General features: G+C 38.7%; 3 long non-coding RNA genes across 4 annotated transcripts in view; 2 read left to right on the top strand and 1 right to left on the bottom strand.

Annotated features, from left to right (window-relative positions):
• Positions 1-27,389, bottom strand: part of LOC107518630 — a 116,327-nt gene that overhangs the window by 72,258 nt on the left and 16,680 nt on the right. The gene's annotated exons all lie outside the window — the stretch shown is intronic.
• LOC107518629 lies at positions 1,027-9,320 on the top strand. The gene is made up of 3 exons (XR_001598921.2): positions 1,027-1,175; positions 8,326-8,477; positions 9,116-9,320. It is a non-coding gene; the product is annotated as an uncharacterized LOC107518629 (long non-coding RNA).
• On the top strand, positions 11,363-22,962 carry LOC107518628. 2 transcript variants are annotated; one of them, XR_001598920.2, is made up of 4 exons: positions 11,363-13,064; positions 18,917-19,649; positions 22,191-22,267; positions 22,487-22,962. It is a non-coding gene; the product is annotated as an uncharacterized LOC107518628 (long non-coding RNA). The 2 variants fall into 2 exon arrangements; XR_004952615.1 differs by having other exon boundaries at positions 22,191-22,962.

The following is a 27,389-nucleotide window of genomic DNA, read 5'->3' as shown; positions in this document are numbered from 1 at the left end:
CGATTCATTAACTTTGCCAACCAAGTAAGGCTTCTCACATGGAGGAGGACCCATTCCCTTCACACTGTCTCCCACCCTCACAATCTTGCCAGAAACAAGGACACCTATTTGCTTTAACTACTCAGTGTCCCAATGCACTTGAACAATATCCAGTTTCTTTCCATGATCTACACAAAGCTCTGAAAGATGAAACTCCTGCCCACATTTCCCACCTCAATTCATGCCACATCCCTCTTCATCTACTGTGTCTCAGCCACATCAGCTTGGTTGGCAAAGGTGGGGTATTTATGGTTTCAGCAGAACCAGCCATTGTTTTTCTCTGGTACTGATTGACGAAAAGACATGTCTTCAGTGGCTCAGTGAGTCAACTTATGTTAGAGTTGTGTTTTCTATAATACATAGGTTTTCTTTGAAAACAGAAAGCTTATCTTAGCAACCAACTCCCTAACTGAATGAATATATATATACACGCATATGTATGTATACATACACACACACACATGCACACACACACTTTAATACCTCCTTTGGGTCACTCAAGTTGTAGCTGGAGATTATTAGAATGGGTTCTACCTTCAAAAACTACATATATTTTGCAAAATTGTTTTTGTGCCATTATCCAAAAAGCTGTGTGGTCAGAAGGTGGTAAATGTCATCTTTACTTCATAGATGGTAAAACAATTTCAAAAAAGAAAGTCAAAGGAATTTTAAAAGACAGTCTGAGGGTAGAACCCAGTCTTTCTGACTAAGAGTACACTACACCCCCCCCCCGCTTCGCCCCCCACAAATTGATAAGGTACCTTGTAAAGTAAGAAAGCAAGAAAGGCTTGTAGAATGATAAGCAGCACAAATTGGCTGCAGTTAATTGTATGCTAACTGAACACAATTCAAAAAATACATCGCTCTGAGGTTCAGCTTGGCTGAGGAAGATAAAAATCATAGAGTAAGAACTTGCAGAGGAGCCCCAGCCCACTTGACCTACTACATTCTGCCCATATGTAGTCTACACTCCTCATGCCTTTCCTGGAAAATTACCTGCTTCTCCCTCGGACTCCACATTCTGACCCAGAGATCAGGAGGCAGCAGCTGGGACAATGGGACAATGGGAAGGGCAGAAGGATACCAGAAACCATCTCATCTCCGTGCCACACACACTTCTCACAGATCTTCTGCAGGTAATTAATGTTGCCCAGCTAGTTCTTGGAATGCCAGAAGCTGGAGGGCAAGAATAGAGGCTCTTCTTTCAGAGTTTTCAATAGGGCGGGTCTTCCTGAAGCATTTACAGAACTGCCAGAATGTTAACTAAACTCTAGCCAGAAACCAAATGTTTTGTTTGTGTGTTTACTTGTTTCCAACATCCGGACATAGTGGGGAGCATGGGCTCTGCTCCCTGACTGACCAGCTCTAACACCCACACCATTTTGGGCAAGTCAGAAACTTCCTGAGCCTTAGTTTTCTCATCTATACAATTGGGATCATAAAGAGGATTAGTTAAGATAATTAGATAAGATAATTAATTGAGTAGTTTCTCAATAAACTAAAGCTACCATTGAGTTAATTGAGAAACTACGCCCGGCATTCTCCTTTCCCTTCTCAGGGATAACTTTAATCCTCAGGACGTGTGTATAATGCTCCTTGCAAGCGTAATGTGGATTAGCAGTAATGATTACTAAGTCTTCAGGAGGATCCAGGAGCCCTATTTCTGATCAGGTTACAACCATCAATAGGTCTCAAACAGTATTTTTAGAAGTATTTTGACTAGAAAATACCACTATAAGGATATCATTCCATTAAACTTTTGCTTCTTTTCCATTTATTTATATATGAGTATTTATGTATACACATGAGTATAGCATACTGAATTTAAGGCCATGTAATTCCTACTGTGGGTTGTAATCCAAAAACGTTGAGAGATACTTTTTGGTATGGGCATAGCCTTTTCTCGATATTCATAGAGCAGTAGTTACTGTTTGTCCTCTTCCATGGCTTTTTCGGGTTGTGTGTTTTGATAGAAGGAAATAGCAACACTGAGTATGAATATGAGAACACAAGTTTAAAGGAGACTCATGTTATCAAGCTCCCTGCCTAGGACACTTCATTTCTTCTCCAGGGAGCAGAGTTAATTGTGCATTTTAACCAGTGGAAACATAAAGTGATTGATGGTTGGGGAGTTAAGATCAGTAGGGAGATGTCAATATCCCCGTGTTGCTTGCTGGAATTGCTACTGCCCATGTATATGGCACAAGTTGGACTTCAAAGAAAGATCAAAGAACACAGTGTTCTCTTACGTTTCTTGTCCTGCAAACCATATCTTTAACTCAGCATCTGGAATTTCCTGAGCTGTGTGAGAGCAGTCACTGTGTTCAAGGAAAGGGTCAGAACAGAAAAAGGAATTTTGTATGAGAGCTAAGAAGCACGCAAGCATCCTGTGATTACCCATCCCCTTGCAGGAAGTTAATTACCTCTCCTGGTAATACTAATAATTATTGTGCACAGTACTCTAACTCAGAAATAAGTACTCGTGTTGGTTTCCCTTAAACAGAGCCTAAGGGAATAATAATAATACCCACTTTTCAGGGGTCAAAAAGGGGATGGATTAGTAAATTAATATGAAATTCAGAGTATTTTGAAGATGAAAATTGATGAAGGCAGACTTTTCAGGGTAAAGCAATATGGCGTTGTGGAAAGAGCAATTGTGCAGGAGTCAGAAGGCCTGACATACAGTCCCAGCACCACTACTAACCAGCTGGGGCTCCTTGAAATGTAATAACCACTCTGGGCTTCAGCTTCCTCATCTGTCAAATGAAGGAATCTGTATTGGTCATCAGGAGGAAGGGGGAGAAAGTGTTGCAAATCATTATTTAAATCAAATAACTGTTCATTGAAAAATTTACAAGAAGTCACAAAATAGGAAACCATTGAAATGAGGTAACTCTGACTGAAGAAAACTGGGGGAGTCCAATGCCACATATATTTCTCTATGGTATGCAGAATTCTAAGATAGCCCCCAAGATTCCCAGCCCCAGTGTACACATACTTTCTTCTAGTTATTTAATCATGCATTTATCTGAGTACTCCTGTGAAGGAATTTGGAGATGTATTTAAGATTTCAAATCTATTGAACCTAAGATAGGGAAATTGTCTTGGTTGGCCTGACCTGACCTAATCACATGAGCACTCTAAGAGCAAGTTTATTCTGGCTGATGGCCAAAGAGGAAGATGGAGATTTGAAGCACAGGCAGGTTTTAATACGTTATCGATGGCTTGAAGGTGGAGTTGACCACATGGCAAAGAATGCAAGTGGTCCCTAGGAGCTGAGAGCAGGCCCTCTGACAGCCAGCAATGAAACAGAGACCTCAGTCCTATGACTGTGACAGGAATGAGCTTGGAAGTAGAATTTTCCCCAGAGCCTCCAGACAAGAACTCAGCCTAGCCAAGACCCTGATTTCAGCCTTGTGATATTCCAAGGAGAAAACTCAGCTGTGCCATGCCAGACTTCTGACCTACAGAACTGTGAGCTATTAAGTGGATATTTTTTTAAGCTGCTGAGTCTATAGTAATTTGTTATACAGCATCAGAATACTAATATTCTGATATCTGTATTAATATTACTACTACTACTAATTAGTATTAGTATTAATACTAACATTAATACTATATTAGTATTAATACTAATACTAATTAGTACTAATACTAATAAGTCTTCATCCTATGGTGGCTGGCAAGGACCTCCATAGAATGCTATCCTCTGAGGAACTCTTTGGAGACCTCTAAACTAAATTGTGCCTACCATCTCTCCTGATTACCCCCATACTATTTTATTCTGAGAACAGCTTTATAGAAATCATATTTGAAGGTGTAAGTTTCAGGAAGTCTTCATATTTTTTTGGTCTAGTGACCTGGCAACCATTATGACAAAGTGGGAATTGCTAAGCAATAATTGAGTAAACGAGGAGCAGGAAAATAAACATTTGGGGGGGTTTGGGTAGTCTTATGATGTTGAAAACTTATTGATACAAAAAGGAAGTTACATATCACACCTCGGCAGGCAGCTGACCAGATGAAGTAGTTCACCTTCTATCTAAAGCTCCACTCTGAGAATGAGTTTCCTGGTCACCCCATGATGAAATTACAGTGAGAGTATTACATTCTGAGAGAGTAGCCAGCTTGCCTAGGCCATTCACAATAAGTAAAGAATGAAAAAAACTTGGCCTAGGAAGCCAGTATAGTCCATCTGTATCCGTTGGGTCTTTCCCTTTGAATGTTCCATGATGGAAAGGAGGAAATAAATGAGTGACTGTAAATCTCACCAGTGTCCCAAAGAAAATGGAACACTGCTTGTGGAAACACTTCCTGACTCAGAAGAACAGTTATGACCTCTAAGACCCTAGTTATCCCCTTCATGTCCCAATGCTTCCTTGGTAGAATTCCTATTCCAATATGAAGAGGCAGAAAAATATTTAAAGTCAAAAATTTGGGTTTCAATCTGAGCTCTGCACTTACTAACTGTATATCTTGGATAAGTTACACAACTTCTTTGAGCCTCAGTTTCTTCATCCACAGAGAGGAACAAGAGTACCTCGCTGTAGTGCTTACTTAGAGTTCTGTTGAAAATTTCACAAGATAACATACATAAAAGATCTCATATACTATTCAATAAATATCAATATAGTAGTAGTAGTTATATTTTTATTATCATTTGTTCTTTAGCAGTTTCCATATGTAAGATCTATTAGAATCTTTTTTTCTCTTTTGTGGAAACTTTATTATCTCGCCCCTGGCCTGGTACACACTCATTCCTGCAGAATTTATGGAGTGCCTACAATGTGGCCAGGGCCCTCCTAGAAACCAGTGTCAATGATCAACAAGAAATAACACTTATTCTCTAGGAGCTATATTTTCATATTAAAAAGATATGCAGATTGTATAAGAAAAATGGGATAAGTTAAAGTCCTTAATAAACCATAAATTGCTATAGTAATCTTCAGTATCATCATCATAATAATTATTATTGTTATCATTGTTAAGACTCTGAGCAACCATAGAGTAACCACAGGATTAGGTATTTAATAAGTATTCTTAGAGCTAAGAAAAGGTAAAGTTCTATGTGAACCTGTGGGTTGGAAAAGGTCCTGCGTAGGTTGGTCAGGCAGGAATGGTACCTGAATCACTCGTTGGAAGGATAGGCAGAATAAGGTGGACAGAGAGAAGAACAGCTCATAAGGTACTTAAAGTTGAGTTTGACCATAGTGTGATTGGGGCAAGTGAGAGGTTTGGCATGTCAGAAACTGAAAATTTTTGTTAGAGTGTTGCAGTTAAGAAGCTTTGTAGGTAAAGGAGAAGCTATTTTAGAAAGTTTTGAGTATTACACTTGAGTGACAGGGACTTAGCACTCAAATAGTTAATGGGAACCCATTTACATTGCATAAGAAATAGAGCATGGCAGGTGGGATCGACTCTTGATGATTAATCTCAAGACTAATCAGCAGTGTGTGGGCTGGGTGCTCTGTCAGGGAGAATGGAGGCAAGTGGGTAGCAGGAGGCTGCTCTCAGATGTCTTCGGACAGAGGTGAAGTGCTTCTCTAGGGCAAGACTTCTCAAACTATAACATGCTCTCAAACCCCCTGGGGATCTTGTTAAAATGCAGATTCTGACTAAGTGTCTATATCAGAATCTCCAAGATGGCACTGATACAACTGGTCAGGGACTACACATTGAATTAACAAGAACTGAGATTAAAACAGTCACAGTAAAAATGGAGAGAAAGAGGTGCATGTATCAAAGGAAGATCCAATGGAAGTTAGTGTTTGATGAAGTATGATAATTGCCACAACACAGATAAACCTCCAAAAGATGCTCAGTGAAAGAATTCAGACACAAAAGAACATATACTACATGAATTATAGTATGTATATGAACTATCCAGTGAAAGCAAATGTGTAAAGACAGAGAGGAGAGGAGAGGGTGCCTAGGATAGAGTGTAGAACGGAAGAGACTGTACATGGACATAAGGTCTTCTACGAGGAGATAAAAACGTTCTACACTTAGGCTGTGGCGATGGCTCTGCAACTTTGTAAACAGAGAAAAAATAATCAAATTATGAATGAAAATAAGTAAATTTTATGGTACGTAAATAAACCTGTTAATAAAAAAAAAAGGTTTATAAGAACTTTATATTCGAAACATAGGAGATAACAGGAACTACAAGAAAAAACTAATATAATAAGCCTGGGCCATAGATAACCTCTTACTTCTTCATCCTGAAAGTAGTGAGCCTGGAGAGGTTTGGATCTCAGCTGAGAGCTAACTTCAGTATTTTAGACATGTACATAGCTAGAGAAAGCCCATTTAGTGACCCCCAAATTATACCTTGTTATAACTACCTTCACTACAGAGCCAGTCAGGTTAGTAATCTGTAAATGCATCAAGGGGAGAAATAGAAATATTTATATATAAATATTACACATATATTATATACAATATAGATATAAAATAGATGACTCATAAATATATAAAATAGATGACTCACCATATATAAAATAGATGACTCATCCATTAATTTTTAACATTTATTCTTCATTGAAACTTCTATAATAGCTCTCAGACTGTAAAATTTTACATTTTCAAATTTCCTAGCACAGAATTTCATTGCTTTTACTACAATCTGTATACAGCGCCAGCACCTGAAGACTCAGATGAGTGTGGTCCTAGGACCAGCAGCATTAGTATCACCTGAGAACTTATTAGAAACACAAATTCTTAGGTTGCACCCTAGACCTACAGAATCAGAAACCAAGGGTGGGGCCCAGCAATCAGTTTTAACAAGCCTTCCAGGTAATTATTTTCATGCTAATGTTTGAGAACCACTATTCAGGTCCTGTTCTGTATATGTTTACCAGCCTCGCTTAGAAAATAATGTCAATGCAAAGACAAGAGCTACTTTGCTGTGAAGGCAGAAGTTATAATAGCAAATATGGAGTATGAGGGCAACCACTGTTTTCCCCATCTGTGCCAGTTACCCTCATCAATCATCTCACTCTTCCACAATGAGCCAGGGCAGCAGGGACCTTGGGTCAGTCCTCCTATTTAGAAGTCTAGGAGGAGACAACCTGGCTAAGTGCCCTGCTCTAAAGTGAGATTGGGTGAGGGAGGCTGAAGTAGACAAGAAATTTTAAAACATGGAAGAATTTGGTAGAGAGTGAGAATCCAATATAATCTCACTGATTACCCAAAGTCTTGGGTAGCATATAGAGGATTCAGAACTCCCTATTGCCCAAGCTTGAGAACATATACTGAAAGATTAGAATACCAAATAAGGCCTAGAGTTCAAATAAACAAATTCATAAAGTGCCAGGACCTCAAATCCAGAATTAATGGCAAAGTGCCAGATATTAACATGAGGTCCCAAAAGTCCAGGTAGAATCAACCACATCTGGTGGAAACCCATACAGGTTATCCAGTGACCAAGTAGGACAAAGCACATCTCAGCAGATGTCAGAAAAGATCCAGAGAAAAGCTCAGAGCAAGGACCCCTCTTCCAACCCCCATGTTCTAGGAGAGTAAGCTTCCCCCTCCCAGAAGCCATTTGGAGAAGAGAAGTTAAGAGGGGATTTCCCTAAGAGAGATACAGTATTGATAGGGAGTTTGAACTTTAATATAACCCAGTATTTACCCAAGGAGATAATTATATACTGGAAGAGTTACAGGAAACAAAATAAAATTTTTTTGGTGGGTATCTGGTTTATAACTATTCATAAAGCTACCTACTGAAACATATTAATTCAGGTTTTCTTATCCTTAGGTGGGTTCCTCCTTGTCCAGCTAAAGCAAGTGGGGATAGGAGGCAGAAGCAAATTTGGCCCAGGCCGTAGAGAGTTGACTAGCTCCAGGTTTCAACACGAGGTGCCCTTGGTCCCATTTCAGAATGCTTCCCCTTCAGCCTAAAACGTTTCGACAGTTAATGCCATTTGGTCCAGTCACATACTCACAGCTGGTAACTAAAGAAGGTGAACATGTGCTTCCAACATTCAGTTTTCATAGAATCATTAGGTCAAAGATCAACTGGCCGAACCCTCTCACTTAACAGATGAGGAAACCAAGGTCAAAGAAGCTAAACTAAGCTACCTGTGAGCTGTGGACAAAGCTGGCCTAGAATCCAACTCCAAATCCACTGCTCTTTCTACCACACGGAGCTGTTCATAAACTAGAAATGATTATTAATTCCATATACTATAGCCATATATCAAAACCCAAAGATTCAAAAATAATATCTTTTCTTAAAGTACCTATTTATGTTTGCTCTCCTCCTTTCTGAATTTTTTTGAGAGATGTTAAGAGTCTCCCGAAAAGCTATTCTGAGAGAAACTGAGACAAAGCGTCCATGATCTATGGCTGCCAAAGTTAGCTCCTTCACAGCTGTACCAGCACATCGAAGGCTGTGAGGCAGCCACGCTGTCTTTGGTGCTGCATTAAGAGGGGTGAGTGCCTGGAATTCTGCAATCTGAAAAGGTCTTCTGGGTGGCAGCTGCCTTCTCAGTGTTTTTGAAGGACCATCCTGGTTTGAATGAAGGGGGACTTTGCATACGTCATCAGGCATGACTTTCAAGGAGGGCTGGAATCCAAAGCCTCGGCCGGATTGATCCATGAAAATGTGGACAAATCTTAGACAGGATTTGATGACAATGTGATACACATCTTATTTCTTCCATCACCTAAAAAAATTAATTTTTAATTCATGTGAGGAATAAAAATGGAAATCAAAGCAATAACCTGGATAATTTAATCCAAAAGCACATACTTGCTTTAGTCTCCTGGAATGACGTCACGAATCACTTCAGATGCAAGTGTTATCTGTTACTGTGAAATTAATCTCATGGATGATCTGCCTGGCTCAGGATACCAGTTTAGAAGGCTATCTATAACTCTCATCCATAACCTTCCCAGGTACTCAGAGTGAAGTATCCCTCTAACCCTTTCTCTGTCAGAGACAGAGAGTAAGAGAACCAAAGAGAATCATCTCTTTAGATTGCATGTTCAATGTTGATTTTATTGTGGGATGGTACTGTTTATATGTTTGTTTGTTTGTTTGTTTTTTAACTTTTCTCTCCATGCACAGGGTTTCCTCATCCACAATAGCTGGCAAAATGAACAATGGATCATTTTCTCTTTTAATTCTTGGGATATGTGCCTGACTCCCATTGGCTCCAGCATGAGGGATGCAAATAAATTCAATAAAGTTTACCCCAAGTCTTGCTTGTTATCTACTATTAACTATTTAATAGTATGATTATTTTTAGCATAGAGGCAATATATTAGCTCAAGGATAAATGATGATTTTGAGAATATCTTTGCTGTCAATTAACATGTTTCAGCTTCTCCAGAACTTGAGAAGTTTGGACAACATTATATTTGTCTAATAGTAAAGTTTGTAGATATTTTAACATCAAAAGTTCCTCTGCAAATGTTAATATTGCCTTGCTGCTGCCTAGCATTTCAATTTAAAATGCTCATATTGGTCTGAATCAAATAGTTAAACTTTCTCACCTCCTACATAAATATTTCTCCTTATTTTCCAGAAATGAGAAAAAAATACAACACGCATCTGCATATTGCACCCCGCTCCCCTTTGTCTCCTCTACCACCTATGCCTTTTCCCTACTCATTAATGGTGGGTGGGCAAGTTGTCTTTATTCTCCTTTTACTCCAAGTCCATAGAAGGGTCACAGGGAGGCAAGCAGTGGGAATTTGCTCTGGAGTGCAGGTTTCCTAGACATGAGCTACTTCTGCTCACTTGGGTTGTCCTTCCTCACGCAGTGTGGAAACCCATGGTCCTGGTGAGTATTGTGGAGCAGCTGTCAGCTCACAGCCATGAGCAGATGGGCTTCCTGGCATATTCGTGCCTAGTAAGCTCAGTAATTGGAAGAGATAGTACCATGATAGAGAGAAGAGAGGCAAAAAATCTCTCTAAGATATCAAGGTCAAACCACAAATGGTGAAGGGTTACCCACCACCACCTGCACTGGTGGCAAATAAACAGGTGCATTTTATAGAAAGAGTAACATTTGTTCCTAAAAATTCCACCTGATTTTTCATGGATGACATTATTTGTATGACTGAAATTTTTCTCTTTTTTTTACTCTGATTGATTTTTCACATGAGAACATAGACTTAAGGAATTTAGAACTAGAAAGGATCCTGGCTCTCATCTAGCTGAACCTTCACCTTTTGACAACAATAAAAACTAAGTCCAAAAAAGGTTAAGTGGTTTTCCCAAGTTCCAAGACTAGAAGGGACATGATTAGAATTAACTGGACCCTGAAAGCATAATTATTGAAACAAAACTAAACATTACTTTAATTATTAGTAAAGTAATACATGTTGAGAGAAAGAGGCAGTGTATGACAGCATACGATAGAGGCAATCTACACAGGTCCAAAATGGAGTCACTTATTCTTATGCTCATGCTAAGTCACCAAACTGAGACTTAACTTACAGTTTCCATTCTCCCAGAAATGGAATCTTAAACCCAATCAATTAGGGATTACCTCATCAGCACCAGTTAGGTAATCTACCTAATAGCCCTCTGCCATCTCCTAAAGGAAAGTAACCTTAACAAATCCGCTTTTTTGCCTAGTATAACTTCCTCACTCCTGCTCCCTTCTACTGATAAAAATCTTTTATTTTCTATAGATCCTTGAAGCTCCTTTGTACCTGCTAGATTGGATGCTGCCCAATTCATGAATCATTGAATAAAGCCAATAAGATCTTTAAAATTTACTCAGTTGAATTTTGTTTTTTACCAGTAGTTAAAAGCATAAATAGGCTTTGGGGTAAGCAGATCTAATTTCGAGTTTCAGCTCTACTCTGTACTAAGCACGTGTCCTTGGGGAATTTATCAGGCCTATCTTACCCTCACTTTGCTCCTCTGTAAACATTTGGACAATAATAACATAGCAGACAGTAATGTAACCCATCCCTTCCTTATCCGTAATGGAACTCTGATCCTGGTGACAAGGATGAGGAGACAAATTCCTACCCATGGTTCTTAAGAGGGCCTGGAGCAATTTCGATGCATATCAATGCAAATTTCTTATAAATATTTTTAGTTGATAGCCCTGTCTGGGAATAAGCTTGAAAAGGACATATCTAAGGGAAGATGCAGACTAGGTAAAAGCAGGGTTCGCCTCCTCTCAGGTTTGCATTGAAATTACAACCAAATTATAAAATAAGCAACATGGAGAATTACCTGAAGTTCAGCTGGTCATAACACGTACATCTGATAATGTAAAGAAGAAGCTCGAAAATGTTTTTCCTCTAGCTCTAACAAAAAAAAATCTAACTGATTTTTTTTTTTTTTTCAGTTCTCTATCTTCTTTCTCTACATGCTTCAGAGACAGAGTAAAGCTTTATTGGCCTGGAAGCCATCCATGGTAGTCCCTTTCTCCTTGCAAAAGATGGCTGGTTTAGGCATCAGCATGTGAAACAGTTTTGTGTACTATCTTGGAGAGTGGGGGGTTTCTGGGAAAGGTTTCTAGCAAGAGGCACATTGGGGAAGAGACTGGGGAAGCCACATGTGAATGTAATGCAGCAGCGATCTCGGGTCCATGGGGGAAGCCTGCTTAAGGATACCTGCCACGTTGAGGGTGGCAGAGCGAAAAAGACAGAGATAGCAGATCCTTATGTCTCTGAATGTATCACTCCTGGGTCCACTGTACTATGGAATCTCTTACAATGTAAGGTGATAAACTTCTTTGTTGTTTGAGTCAGTCTTATGTTATCTATAGCTAAATGTATCCACACTAGAATTATACTACTCATCGTATAAGGTTATTGTGCATAGTAAATGATAAGTGCAGTAAGGGAAATAGTATACAATTGAACAACAAAAGTAATAAATATTAGCTGTTCATATTATTGCAGTTATTATTGTAGGAGAACATAAAGTGAAAATAAATATCTCCCACACTTCTTCATCCTATTCTCTAGTGATAAAATCTTAATCATATGTATCCTTATTTCAGTTTTTAAAAAACAAAAATAAAACACCGTACATATTTTTTTTCAGTTCCAAGAGATTTCCCAATAGATACTTTGATGCCCCTAGAAACTTGCCAACAAAGTTGGAAATTACCTCTAATTGCCAAGAGTGTGTTTCCTTTAATAATCTTTCAAATATTTGGAAATACTGCCTTCTAGTTAAATGCATTTGGTTTTTCAAAATCTTCCTTTTAAATGCAGAAAAAAATTCTTAGAAATGTCAAAGGACATAAATAACCAGCATAGACTGGCTAATGTGCACATTAAGGGCCAGTAGCTAAGAGAGCCAGGACCTGACCGTCCTGGCAGGGGATTTTTGCTGGAACTAAGTTTTATAGTATCTGTGGAAGCAGAGTGGCAGTTACTATATGGGATTGTGGCAATGACTGGATCTGTCTCCAATGACATGTCACCCTAAGTGTTTCATGAATGACCATCAGGACACAGGCTGCTGCTCTTGCCCTCTAAGGACCATGCTCTGTTCCCTGTGGTAACCAAGTGGGTCATAGAAATTCAATCAAACTTAAGGTGACACAAGGCAAGTCACCAAGCAGGGAGGAAAGAAGAGAAAGCCGACTGAGCATCAGCCAAAATGTCCTCTGGAAACGATGGGCAGTCAGGGAGCATTCCTGACCGACGAATGAGATTTTAAAAAGTGACCATCCAGGAAGATCTTCACAGATCTCTTTCTTCCTTTGGAATTTGTAATAACAATTGTGTTTCTATGCTCTATGGGCCATGGGAGCCTAGAAGTGACTAAAAATTTCCCCAAAGTTCAAACCTGTCCAGAAATTTCCTGTTTCCAAAATGTGATTTGGAAAACACTTTCTCATATTTTAAATGGGGGAAAATCTGTTATCTGGGTAGAAATGTGGTGTACTGACATTGGAATTAAGCCAAAGCTTCTCATCCCAACAGTACTTCGGAATCATAAGAGAGCTTTGTTTAAATGTTGACCCTAGGACCCTACCCCAAGCTACCAATTAAATCAGAATCTCTGGGACTGCAGTCCAGGCCTATATAAGTAGGTAGGTATTGTATATATATATGAGTTTTCTAAGCTTCTCTAAGAGTGCAGGGGTAAGAACTTACTGAGTTCAGCCCAGAGTTAAATTCTGGCTGCCCAGCTTTTAAACTGTGTGACCATGGACAATTATTTTCTCATTTTCCTTGTCTGGAAAGTGAGAATTACAATAGTATAATAGATTAAATGATACATGTAAAGGACTTAGCACAAAACACAATAGGTCATGTCAGGTCTATCCTCCCTATACAGGATTGTTACTGCATTCCCCTGCAGAGTGAGGTTTGCACTGGCGAAAAGAACCAGCAGAGTTCTGGGAAAATTCATTGGCCACTTTCTCTTATCTTACCCATCAACTGAGCTTGTGAATTCCTGGAAGACAGCAAGTGTCCTGAAATAGCCACCTAAAATGAATCCATTAGAAAGGATTCCACACTGAGGCAAAAAAAAAAAAAAAAAAAAATCCTTCTTTATTTCTTCTCCCTACTTCTAGACATAGAGGAAGATAATGAAAGAGATCTATGCCCTACTATGGACATTAGCCAACCTGTCACAAACATCCGCAGGCAGTAAGTAAACATGATATTGACCCCTGATATGAAAGATACAGAAAATCAAGGAGGACGATGTTTGTCTATCTGGCACCAGGCACGACCAGTGAGGTGCCAATACCAACAGGCCAGTATTTCCATGAGATTCTAACTTTGTGTGTCAGTTTCCACCTCTATGCTTAGTATCCCTGGGATGGGGATTTTATCTTTTTAACAATAGCTACCACTTATAGAATGTTTTCCAAGTCCTAAGCATATTTATAATTTATCTCATTTAATAGTCACAACATTTGAGGGAAACACTGCTATCCCTCACTGTGAAGAGGAGAAACCTCAGGCTTGGGAAGATAAATAATGTGCCCGGGTTCACATAAATCATGAGGATGGCTAGATTTGAACCCAGGTCTATGTCTGGCTCCAAAGATCTTATATCTCAGGACTAAAAAGTCCCTGGTATATAGGATACCATAATATTTCATGAATGAAGAAAGTTGGTTTTTCCAGAAGAAAAGCAAATGAACTGAAAGTCACATCTATATCATCCTTATAATCTCTACCAGCCCTTACTGATTTTTTTCTGAGCTACAGTCAGGTGTAAATCCACCTAGGGAACAGCCAGGGGTCTCCTCAAAATTACTATGGATTTTTTTAACCAACTAGAAAAAACTAAACCTAGCATTTCATAATTTTACTTAAAACATAAAGGTAAAATTAATACATGTCTTATCTCCCCCACTTGATTGTAATCCCTTGAAAATAGAATTATGCATAATATATCTTATATTATCCCACAAGCCAAAGCAAAAATATGTGTTATCTGTGAAAAGTTCAAGAGTTGGCTAAATTCCTGTTATAAACTTGTCCTTCTTTTAACATTTTTATGCATTTGGATCAAATTAGAATGAGCATTCAGGGCAGACAAGAAGGGGAAAAGAACTCACAAATGGCAGCATGAGGCATGAATGTAAAAGGGCAGAGCTCAAAGCATCCCTCCCTGCCTCTGAGCTGTAGTGGTGGTGGAAATTTTAATATAACATGTCTAAATGTCCATTTACCTCACAGCCCACTCCCCACCTTCTCTTTTGCTGCCTCTGAAATCCCATATTTGATGTAAAGACAGGTCTACAATAGAGAGAGGCACAGAAAGAGGAAGCAGGCTACAGTCCATGAACATAAACTTGGAAGCTTTGGCTCAAAGAAACTTTACACTTGAGGCTCCTTAGATAGTCAAACCTCTCAGTTTCACAGACAAGAGAAGACTCCAAGGCAAGAATCAAATCATACAATCAACTAGGGCTGAGGCTAGAAATTGAGCCCTGGCTCCTGGCTCGCAATCCTCTGTTCTTTTAGCCTACCTAGGCCGCCTATTTACAAAGTGAGTAAGGGAACATCTTACATACCGGCTAGGAAAAGTCAAGAGGCTACCTACAAGTGGGGTGGTGACAACAGTGTGGATGAGGAAGCCAAGTGCAGGATTGCCTAAGATCCACCCCTGGGGCCATGATTTCCCCTGCACTCGCAAGGTTAGGTCAAGGGCCATTTGACTGGTAACTGGGATTTTAAGAAGGCGTGGTTTTGATCATGTGATCTTGACCAACCATGGTAGAGAAAACTTAAGATCTAAGTGTTTAGAAATTGAAGCCCTCCTATTTCCAGATAATCAATTCTAGAGAGAAAATAATGATTTTCAAATTTTGGCCTTTTCAATTTGCTAGAAAAAGACATTTTTGATGCTAACACACACATATAATTAGTCTTCTTTATAGTCTGATAGCAAGCAAAAAAAAAAAAAAAAAAAAGAGGACCAAATTACTCATGTACATATGTGAAATCCATAGCTTCATAAACCTGAAAAAGTGATAGCAGCATAATTTATCTAGAAAAAAAAAAAGATTTCTTTCCTTAGGCTTCAAATACTTAAATCTTTTCTATATGCAATTCTGTCCAGTTGAAATCTTTCACAGATTTTTTACTAGCTAACATTTCTCTTGCTAGTTCATTGCCAACGCTCCCCTCTTGAGAGGAGTAGACAGAGAGAAAGTCCTCATCCCTACACTGGCATCTGTTTATTATGGACATGTTGCCTTGCTGATGAGCCATCAGCCTTCAGATAAGCTAGACCTAAAGGCACCTGAAAACCAAACCTTTGGCCTGACCTAGCTGGTCTGATCTGCTGCTGTTTTGGAGGGACATGAACATCCAAGATGAAGCCATTGTCAGTACCTGCCTGATCTTGAATGATCTTGGCCAGCCACATTTTCCCCTGTTTTTCCAGCAAGACCAGGTTTCATAAATGATCTTGTAATTTTGTTTATCTTCTGGCGCCACAGCTGTCAAACTTTGCAGCAGGAATCCATTCATATTGTGGGATATATAACACACCCTGTAAAGTTGGCATTGACCCCTGAACCAATCCCTCACATGTGAACTTCATGCCTTGGCATCCAGGGATAGCACTCTCACTGAAATCAAATCCTTTTAGGTTCTTTTCAGAGACATCTAGTGAAGAGTCAGCTTATGTAGTGGCGATGACAAAGACCTTAAGTGGGGCTAACAAGCCCACACAGACCGTTTCTACTGAAGTGGAAAGGTGGAGACTTTCTCTCAAATCATATTCACATTCGTGTTTTTTGACAGATAAGAAAGAGCTACCTCTGGAATGAGGAGAGCTGGTTCTTCATGCCAATGGGATTTTCACAACCTCAAGAGAAGGCATATTGTTTTAGATCTGAGACCAAACTTTTTAAAGACCAAACTATTTAAAGTCTTTAATAGCAGACTTCAAGTCCTTTTAGATGCTTCTCCTTATGTTCATTCTTGATAGGCAGTCCTTTCGTGTTTTAAACTTAAGCCTTGATAAATGACCCTCCTTATGTTTTCCTTCCCTAGATCACATAAATATTAGGCACTTACTGTGTGTGAGGCCTTTTGCTTAGAGTTTTAAGAACAAAAGTTTATCTTTTGGAATCAGACTCTTAGTCTTTCTAAGCAAGTGCTCTGTCTCTAATGGTACCGCCAAAGGGGAAAAGAGCATGGATGGGAGAGGGCAGGGCTGAGGGAAGGGAGGTGGTACAAGAATGACCTTAGAGATACCATTCCCAGGAAAAAAAAGCTGTAAAATCACAGTGTCTTCATTTCCCTTTAGAGTACCCTATGCTTTTATCGTTCTATTTTGAATCTAGTAATTTTGCTCTATAACACCTCGACAACAGTGGGATTCGCAGATAAAGCATCACTATCTTTAAATTGTCCAAAGTCTATTTTCTCTCAAGCTTCAAAAGAGGGCTTTGGTGAAGTTGTCCATGTAGACACTATTCACCAGATATCCCAGAGCATGCTCTTCTCCAACTTAACATTTTAGGTATCAAAAGCTGATTTTTATTCAATAACCCTGACGATACCATGGACACTGAGCTCCTCCATGCATGCACCCTTACCTGGCCCTTTACCATACAAGAAACACAAGATTTGCAGTCCTATTCAAACTACTAGTGACCATGTGATGCCTTGTACTGTCATTTATCTTTTGCATGGATGTCCTTCATACCTCTGACTAGATTAGGAAAATAAACCAATCTTCTCAGCTTCAGAGAAAATAGTCCAGTCTTTTTTTCCCTTTCTTTCTTTCTTTCTTTCTTTCTTTCTTTCTTTCTTTCTTTCTTTCTTTCTTTCTTTCTTTCTTTCTTTCTTTTTTCCTTTTTTACCTCTTTGAATACTTGGTTCATATTCAGAGTCCAGATGCCATTGTTCTTGATAGTAAAGATGCTAGTGAAATCAAGTATTTTCCAGATTGGGTTGCAGTATCTTTTCTCAAATATCATATGTCTATATATCAAATCTGCAACTTCCAGAAACATCCCCTTCTGAAAAATGATCAAAGACTCAGAACATTATTATAGTTGGGAGGAATCTAAACATTCACGTGGTGCATCAAACCTCATCTTATAGGTGAGACACTGAAATCTTCCTGAAAGGAACTTGAATAAAATATCCAGTGAGAGTGCTTGGACAGGGCTATTCATCTTTGAGAGACTTAACTACCTTGGCAAAGATGTTGAGATGAATAAAATTCTAGGCCTCTTTCCATGCCCCAAGGGATAATTTCAAATCTTCATTGGATTATAACAAAAATAAATGAAAACCATTATTTGTATGGATGGATTGTTCTTCCAAGGATCTCACAGCGGAATATTATTAGGGGAGGTTTTTTTTTTTTTTTTTTAGCCTTTTAATTTCTGAGCTAACAGCATCTCTACAATGATTGGAGGAGAAGAAACAAATACACCTGCAATGTGCCTAGCACTGTACAGTAGACCAAACAGCTTCACCAAAAAAGTTCTTTTTCTTATAAACTCAAGTATTTGTCAAACATAGAAAATCTTCCCTTTTAAATTTAATACAATGGATGAAAAAAGTAGATGAATTAATTAACTTAATAGCTAGCTAATGGTTTCCTAGACCAGACCCTTATTGGAAGGACTCAGAACAGAGTCCTTGCATATGAAATTACACTCTACCATCCAAGACTGAGAGCCCCCCCCTTTTTTTTTTTTAACTTTTAAGTGTGATTGTTTTAAACCTCTAAGTATAATGGTAGAATACATTCTGGTTAGCAGCAGTATACATTGGTATAAATATTTTGGAAACCAATTTGAAAATGTGTATCAAGAGCCCTAAAAATATTCATGCAACCTGATTTAGCAATTCTATTCTGAGAATCCATCATTGGGACATTAAGCAAAATATAAACAAATTTTTAATCACAAAGTTTTTCATAAAAGCATGATTAATAATAGTGAAAAATTAGAAACAATCTTAATGTCCACCAATAGGAGAATGCCAGTAAGTTATGGTATAAGCACTCAATGGTCATCAATATGTGATATTTATAAGATTTTTAATGGTACATAAATATGTTAATGATAAAACATTAACTAAAAAGAGCAGGGTGATATATGTGTGTATATATTTATAAGTGTATATATACATTTATTCTAAACATTACATGTGCATATAAAGAGACTTGAATATGATAAATTGTAAACAATATTTATATTTATTTTTGGTAAAATTCCTTTAATCTTTATTTTTTATTCATTTCTACATTTTCTAAATATTCTACCATTAGAGTATGATACTTCTATAAGCAAAAAATTTAATTTCAAAAATCAGAAAAGGTAAACTCAAGTGAATAATAAGAGAATGTCACAGTGAGTCACAGCTATTCTTTCTTCTTAATTCCATGCTTACTTTATTGAATTGATTAATAAATATTAGTGAAGAAATACCTGTGCTTTATTTTTAGAACCCACTTGATGCTATCCCCAGGGGATTATAGAAGATGTCAATGAATGAGTGTCTTTCATATACAATGATGACAATTATCAACATGCCTGGAATAGCAAATCTGATTGTCCAGCATTGGGAGCAGACTATGCTGTCCGCCTGAACTAACAAGCCACAGAATTAACCAAGAAGTTATTGCTTTAGTGCGGTAAACTTTGACAGGCATCTACTATGTATAAATTACACTGGACTAGCTGCTACTGAGACTACAGGAATAGACATAATTTCAGCCCTCAATATTATATAGGTGAGACAAATCTACATAGGTAACTGTCACTCAACACAGGTATACCAAAGGTTCTGGTGGAGGTAACTGGGAAAATGATGTAAAAAATGTAGAAAAGAACTAATTCAGATACTCTTAAATGGCAGTGCTTTGTCCAATATTTTTCTCCAATCCATGGAAACTGTAATATTCTGCGGCCACGACAATATTTTGCTTTTACAGTGTTCTGTAATATTTTTATAATGTTGTTCTAGGTTTTAAAAGGATTTATTTTATTGAAACACTCACATATATTCTCAATAGATTTCTTTTAATAAGGATGAGAACTTATCCTGTTACTACCAAGTGAGGGACAAAGAAAAAAAGACGAAGATCGAGATTTCCCTTGAGCCTTTTTTCTCACAGCTGTACGTCTATCTGGAGGGTGGAGACAGTAGCAGTCTCTGAGCCAGGATCAGGAGCCCAGGTTTGTTTAAATACTTTTTATTCAAGGAACTTTTCTGGTGATGCAAGTAGGCTACAAAATCTATAAAGCAACCTTTGAGTCGTAATTTTAAAGAGTAAAGCCAGGATTGGGGTCAGTGAGAAGGAACCAGAAGGTTATTCTAATCAATCCCCTCTCTTGAAATTCTGACTCCCTCTGTTCCCAGACAATCTCCAGTCTTGGAAAGTGTGGAAGGAGAGGGATCTTGGGAAAGCTGATCATTATCTGTCTGGGAAGCGAAAGAAGAGCAATAAAAGTGTCAAAAACCTGGAGCATCACACTGAAAAGCCTTTTTTTACTTTCTCCTCCTTTCTCATTAAGAAAACTTTTGGTGTAGACACAAATCAGAGACACCGGTGCCTTAAGAAGCTGACATTATAATAAAACAAATTTCAGTTCCTGTAATGAAGCTTGTAAACCTGTATTCATAAGCACAATAGGACACAGTGTTCTGCACTGCTCACGGGTTCACTATTTACGGATAGGGCTAGTGAGAGTTAGTACATAAAGGATTTTGAAAAGGAGAGATCTGTGTTGCAGCAGAGGCAAAACATCAAGTTTATATTAAGTAGAAGTTAAAAACATCTTATTCAATTTTGATTCAAAATCAAAGATTCTAAAGGTCTAGACTTAGTTTCAAGTTAAGCCAAGTTCTGTCATTTTAATGATGCATTTTAGGAAATAGGAGGAAAACGGAGTTAAAAGGAGGTCTTCGGTCAGTATAAACACAAGTAAGATTGTGATGTTGAACATGGTTCACTATGTCAAAATCTGCCCTAAATATTTAAATTTTCTGTGTGCTTGAGTATCTGGGTGGTCTGAGCTCATAAAGTGGCCTCAGTATAGACACAGTCCTTCTACTTCTCAGGGCTCTGAGCAGTTGCTCACCAGCCATGCTGGATGAACAACATAATTGCCAGATAAACCTTAGTGATACTGCAGAGTAATTGCTTTAAAACAGTCCAATTAGCTTTAGTCTCATGTTTGGTTAAAATCATGCCCTTGTAAAGGTCATGTGAAAGACTCAGAAGAAATTAGTGGAATATTTGATGAAGCCACAATTCTCGGAAAGCTATCAAGCCAAGGAGCTAAAACCCATTCCCTCCTCCCTTAAAACCATGGGTGGAGCTTCATCTACCAAAGCTTGCTACCTGATCAGCCCAGAAGCTAACACAGCATTGTGGAAGTAGGCTGAAAGAACAGGGAACCTAATGAGCAAGCATGAAGCCTGTATTGTACCTACAAAAACAGACACCCCTGCCTTAAGCACCACTCCAGATTAGAGAAGGCCAAGGATTGTCCCATTCTCCCAAGGCACCCGCATCAGCATCAATCTCTGCAACTGTTTTATTTCTGAGTTTCATGTCCAGCCCAGGATCCCATTCAGTGCCTTCTTTGTTCATTTGCATCTCCACAGTCCTTCCTCATCACATCCTCCATCTGGGCAAGGAAAGCATGTCTATTTCTTCTCCAGGTCTGTTGATCTTTCCCTTCAGTTTCTCTCATTCTAGACCAATAGATTTCTCTCTAACCTAGCAAACAAAACTTGGAGTAAGAAAATAAAAGATTATGAATTTATCAAAGAATAGTTGGGGCTCTCGTATTTAGCACAGTCAGAGTCAGGTAATTTGTCAGTTAATTAAAACTCAGTGGGAACAGTACTGAGAACACCAAAGAGCAGGCTTATAGCTGCTAAAAAGTGGGAGATAGCATCTTGTACAGAGGGAGTGGTGAGTGTCAGTTAAGCTGGTGAGTTGGTTAAGTGGAGGTTAATTGATAAAGCCTCTACTCTAATCTTCAATTTCTTCATAATACTCAGCAAGATTTATCTTCTAGTCTAATATAATACTATTTATGGTAAACAATCAATTTAATCTTATGACACTCTCTGGAGCCTCAGGTCTTGGGAAATGACTTCTTTAGAAGCTCCGTTCCACTCACCCGTGACCCAGAACACTTTCTGAAAATTATCAGTAAACTTGGCTGAGGCTTTTTTGCCAAATGCAGAAGATGTGGAGTACAAATGATTCAAATTCAAACTTCAAAGTAGATTGAACATGAAATCATACTCTACAAGTAACTCAATAATAGCGTCCAATAATTGAACCAATTCACAGTGGTAATTGCAACTTAGTACATTATTCGCTCATCTACTTGAAGTCTTAGAAGAGACCCTACACAGCAGAGTCACAGGCTTTGAGAGTCTAAGCCCTTTCTGTTGTTTCAATGGTGCCAGCCACAGCATGTTTAAACACCACTGTTGCCAATGAAGTTTCACTAGCAAGTGTGGGCAAGGATATTTTTTAAAAACTGAAAATGATTGCTGCCAAACCATGAAATCAACTGCTAAATCGTTCAACTCTAAAAAAAATACTTCATATTTAGTGAATCTGTGCAAAAATCCTTCTTGTCACAAGCACACTTAACTCAAGGGCCTTAATGAGAAACCCCTGGTAGGGAGCTTAGAACTATAATTAAAGTATTAACAGATCTCTCTTCTCCTTCTCCTTCATTCTCCTTCAGCCTGGCAAGTCAACAAGATGGATTCACAGGAGAACATCCAGATGAATCTGAGGCCCTGAGAGGAGAATTATGTAAAGGTAGACTAACTGGGAACGATCATGAACTATTGGAAGGGCATTTATCATTGAAGAGTATCACTTTGGGGGACTTGTTTCTTTTACAAAAAGAAATAAAAGAAAGGGAGTGAGTTTAGAGATACATAAAGCCAAATCCATAAGTATCCTTGTGATTATAAATACTAAGAAGCATACATAAATAATAAACCTAGTTAGGCTACTCTCTTCCTCTACTTCTAGGTCATAACTGGATTATTGATTTCTTGAGAACAAGGACATTGCCTTCTCATTCTTTGCCACCACATTCAGCCTTCACCAAGATTTTACATAATACTCTATACCAGGAAGCTGCTCAGCATAGTATGGTGGGTAAGAACCCTAGGCCAGATTGCCTGGGCTTCAAGTACCAAGCCCATCACTTGCTATCTGTGACCTCGGGCATACCAAAATAAACTTTCTGTGTCTCACATTTCTCAACTGAATGTAAACACTTAGAAGAAGTGATTGGTATATGGTAAATGTTCAGTAAATACTGGAAATTATTACTAACTATAACTTGTTACCCTTCGTGTGTGAGTGACCCCATGACTCACTGATTCCTAGAAGACTCTAGAATAAAAGTAGTTCTCAATAAGTAAAATGGAGACATAGTGTTTTTTTGTTTTTTTGTTTTTTTGTTTTTTTTCCAAATTAGGAACATGGTATCAGAGTGTGGATAATCTGAAGCAATCAAAATTATGTCTCTAGAAATAATAAGGGGAGGCCCTATGGATATATAGGTGTCTTTGTGGCCAAATGGATAATACTTTGGCATAGAAATCAAGAAATAAAATTGTAATATAATTCTATTCTTTTAACTAGCTGTGTGACTTTGGTAAAATCATGTTACCACTCTGGACTTAGATGTTTTCATATGTATAATCTGAAGACTGATCAAGCAGTGTTATCCAATAGAACACTCTGCTGCAATGGAAATGTTCTATATCTGCATTGTCAGATGTGATGGCCACTAGCCACAGGTGGCTACTGAGTACTTACAGTGTACTGAGTGAAACTGGGAAGGAGCATTTAAAATTTTTATTATTTATTTCTAATTAATTTAGATTTAATTTTACATGGCCACATATGGCTAGTTACTACCATAATGGACAGCACAGGTGAAATCCTTTCAAAGACCTTTCCTGGTTCTAGCACTCCGTGATTCACAGGGATTCTCTAAGCAAAAATGTAGAAAACAAGCATTATTATAGTGAATCTGAAAGCTTATTCAGTCTCTTGGGTCTGTATACTTTGGAAGATGACTCAAAGCAAATATATAAAAAGAGACTTTTAGAAGGACATAGATCTTGATAAAGTAAGAGCAATTCTGCTTGGAGGGAAAGGAATACTCTAATCCTCCTCCTATGATATTGTCCAAGTTTTTTATTGCATCAAGTTTGAAACATTGCATCTTCTGAAAAACAATAGCCAACAATAATTAACACTTATTGAGTACTTACTATAGTTTAACTAATTTAATTCACAATGACCTCATGATATATATATATATATATATATATAATTATTATTATTATTGACTTACAAATGAAGGAAGTAACTTGTCCCAGGCTATCCAGCTAGAAAATGAATGGATAAGCCAGGATATGAACCTAGGCAATTAGCTAGAGTCTATCTTTATAAAAAGGAAAACAAAATTCTTAGTGAAGAATAACGTCCCACACGCACACAGAACAATGCTCAAATCACAAGTCTACATTTATGAACATTCACAAAGTGAACACACCCAGATCATTTCCAGAACATTACCAGCATCAGCGCTCCATTCACCCTACTGCTACTAAGAACATCCACTATACTAATTTCTAATACCATAGATTATCAGGGCTTATACTTTAACCATGATGTTGTTTATCCCTGATGATAGTATTAGAAGATCACACCCTTGTAACGGGGGGGAGGAGAGGGAAGTGGGAAAATACACATACAGCAAGAGTAATAGCAATCTGGTGATCTCAAATTTATCAATGCTAAAATAGGCAATCGATTGATAGAAAAGCTACTCATTTACTAAATATGCATTTATTGAGCACCTACTATTCGGCAAGCACTGTGATAAGCACTTGGTGTTCAACATTGATCAAACCAGGCACAGTTCCTGCCTCATATAGCATTTAGTCTTAGGTCCAGCTCATCAACCAAAAGGTGGCTTCGAGAAGAGGAGGCTTACTCAGTGACTTTGGTGGTAGCCAATAGACTCAGTGACAGTGCTGATGATAGTGCTAACACCCCAGAGAAGAGATGCCTTGGCTTTAGTCCCTAGAATTTAGCAGAATTCCCTTCAAGCCTCCTGGAATTTTGGAAAGGTGACAATTGGAGCTCATTGCATAGCTTCTCACTAAAAATAACTTTATAAACAATTTCTAAATACTGTCTTTATAAGCAATAACTTAAGAAAAGTCTGAAGGCTTAATGTAACAAGAGAGATTACAACATGAGATGGGAGATGTGGGAATATTGTGTAGACAGAAGAAAAAAAAGGCCACCAGGGAACTTCACCCCAGCCAATGGGGAATGATTGCTCTCTACCAAAGGAGCAACTGAGCAACACTCACTAATAATTTCCAGAGCAAGAAAGAGGCTTGTGCAAGACAGTGAAGAGTCCAGGGGTATTTCCAACAAACATATTCTGGGACATACACAAGCAAAGGGACAAATGACAGCAAATAGAAATAACAACAGCTTTCATGTGCTACTGAGAGTTGAACTGTTTCTATCACTGTAACCAAGCATATGTAAGTGTACCTGGGGATACTTCAGAAACTGCTCACCTCTGGCTCAGAGAGATTGTAGATGCAAGTCGAGTCTTAAAAGCACCCAAGTCTTGCTTTTTCCAAAGTCGGCTTGATCTCCCTCATGAAATGCATATGCTAATATCACTCTAGGGAATTGTGCAAACCTACCAACACACCACAAGGTCAGCTGTTTAGACATTGTTGGGTTTTCTTAATGCTGAGAAAATAGCATGAGAGCCCTGCAGGAACTGTGCCATAACTGTGTTTTTCTTATCCAAGCTTGGTTCTCACACTAACTAGAGCTCTTGCATCTACTGTACAATGAAAACATACTGTGGGAACAACTGAAATTGCATCTCAGGGGAGGAGAAGGGGTGCATTATCTCCTGTTACCCAACTGCATGCTATCCGACCAGTCTCACCCATCCTTGCGTCAAATCCTCATAGCTAATGGCGCATGACTGGCCCTGAGGGCCCCAGTCTATTTATTGTAAACAGTGAATGGGAATAAGCAGTAAACAGGACTTCCAAAAGCTGATTGGGGCTATTCAAAGGGCTTGCTAGGAAACCCAAGTCCAGAGAGGGCAGCTAGTGTGCAATGAACTGAAAGAGTGGCCCCAGGTTCTTTCCTGTAAATGAGCAAACAGGCAGACTCCCAGGAGTTTTGTGGTGCCAGTAAGAAGCAGCCAGGCTTAACCAAGGAACTCTGCATGGCTCAGGAAGTTCTGATTCGATGAAAAGTCTGAGCAAAAGAAACGCCACACTTCCAAACAGAAAGTGTTTGGACATCTAAATCCATTGCTCCCAATCTGTCCTTGCATCGGCCTTGGCTTGAATACAGTGAGACTTGGCAATCTTCCCACTCGTGTCTCGTGCTTTTAACAAACCATAGTACAAAACCTTATGCTTCATTTTTAGACTATGTGGACCACACTCAAGGCTACTTTGTAGAAAGTGAAGGTCTGTGAAATTACCTGCTCCCTGGAGCCCTTAGAATACTATTTGGGAGCCAGCAAATCATTATTTCTGCCTCTATAGCTAAGGAACGGTATGTAAAGGTGTGTCCTCTTGGTTTTCTCTCCCAGGATCTTATTGTCCTGCACCCTGATCTTTTCTTCAAGAGGTTAGAGGCTAGACTCTTCAATTCATTCACTCACCCACTCAGCAAATATTTATTGAGCACCTACTGTGTGTTGGGCACTGTTCTAGTTCCTGAGGATACTGCAACGCCTGAGACAGACAAAGTCAATTCTTTCATGAAGCTTACATTTTTATGAAGGAGAGAAACTAAAGACAAGAAAGTAAGTAAATGCATCATTTAATATCAGGTAGTGATAATTGGCATGCAGAAGAATAAAGCAAGCTAAAGGTATGGGGAGTTATTACAGATAGTGTGATCAGAGAAAATCCCTCTCAGAAGATGGCATTTGAGCCAAGACTTACTAATACAAGCAAGCCATGTGGACACCTAGGAGAGAAACAGTCCAGGAATAGAATGGTAGTAGGACTAGAAAGTGCAAAAGCTAGAAAATGAGAACATGCTTGGCATGGAGGAGGAACAGCAAGGAGACTAGTGTAACTGGAATATAAAAAGCAAGGAAGAAAATAATAAAAGATGATATCAGAGAAGTAGGCAAGCACCTAATCATGTAAAACTCTGATAAGGAATTTGCATTTCATTCTAGGAGGATGGGAAGCCATTTGATCAAGGCTGAGATATGATCTTGATTGCTAAACTTTGAGACTCTCAGCAGCCCCACTAAATCACAGAATAAGACTGAGAACTAAAGTTCCAGCTGGAGAATAAATAGCCAGTGAGGAGTAGGAAATGACATCATAACCACAGCAATTCCAATGGATCAAAGCTCAGATGTGACAACAAGACCAGGAGACTTCTTTGGCACAATTGCCCATCCTCTGCCCCCTCTCTTTAGAAGGGCCCAGGGCTGTTGCTGGGCTATGGATTCTGGGGTTTATCATATCTGTACCCCAGCTGGCTACAGGTCCCTCCATGACATGCACATCTGCCCCATGCCCACTTGCTGCTTCCATTGCCTGCTATTCCCACATGCACCCAAGGCGCCTGTCACAGTGAATTACACACATTCCTTAACTGTGTTATTACTCTATGCCTGGCATGTGCCCATTATTCTGCCACGAGTGACATTCTCTGCCTTGTATGCCTGAGTAAACACCCACTCATCCTTTAAGAGTCAGCTTAAATAATATCTCCTCTGTGAAGACTATTCTGTGTTTCTGTTAACATGGATCACACTTGGAGAGTGGATGAATATACCAGTTTCAAAAGATGTTGTTCTTGTGCATTGGAGTCGGGGAGAAATCACATTTCT

This window comes from Rousettus aegyptiacus, unplaced genomic scaffold (genome assembly GCF_014176215.1).
Source record: "Rousettus aegyptiacus isolate mRouAeg1 unplaced genomic scaffold, mRouAeg1.p scaffold_m13_p_8, whole genome shotgun sequence".
In the NCBI taxonomy this organism is placed as follows: domain Eukaryota; kingdom Metazoa; phylum Chordata; class Mammalia; order Chiroptera; family Pteropodidae; genus Rousettus; species Rousettus aegyptiacus.
The sequence above is the reverse complement of the archived record's forward strand: the minus strand, read 5'-3'. Positions and strand labels throughout refer to the sequence as shown.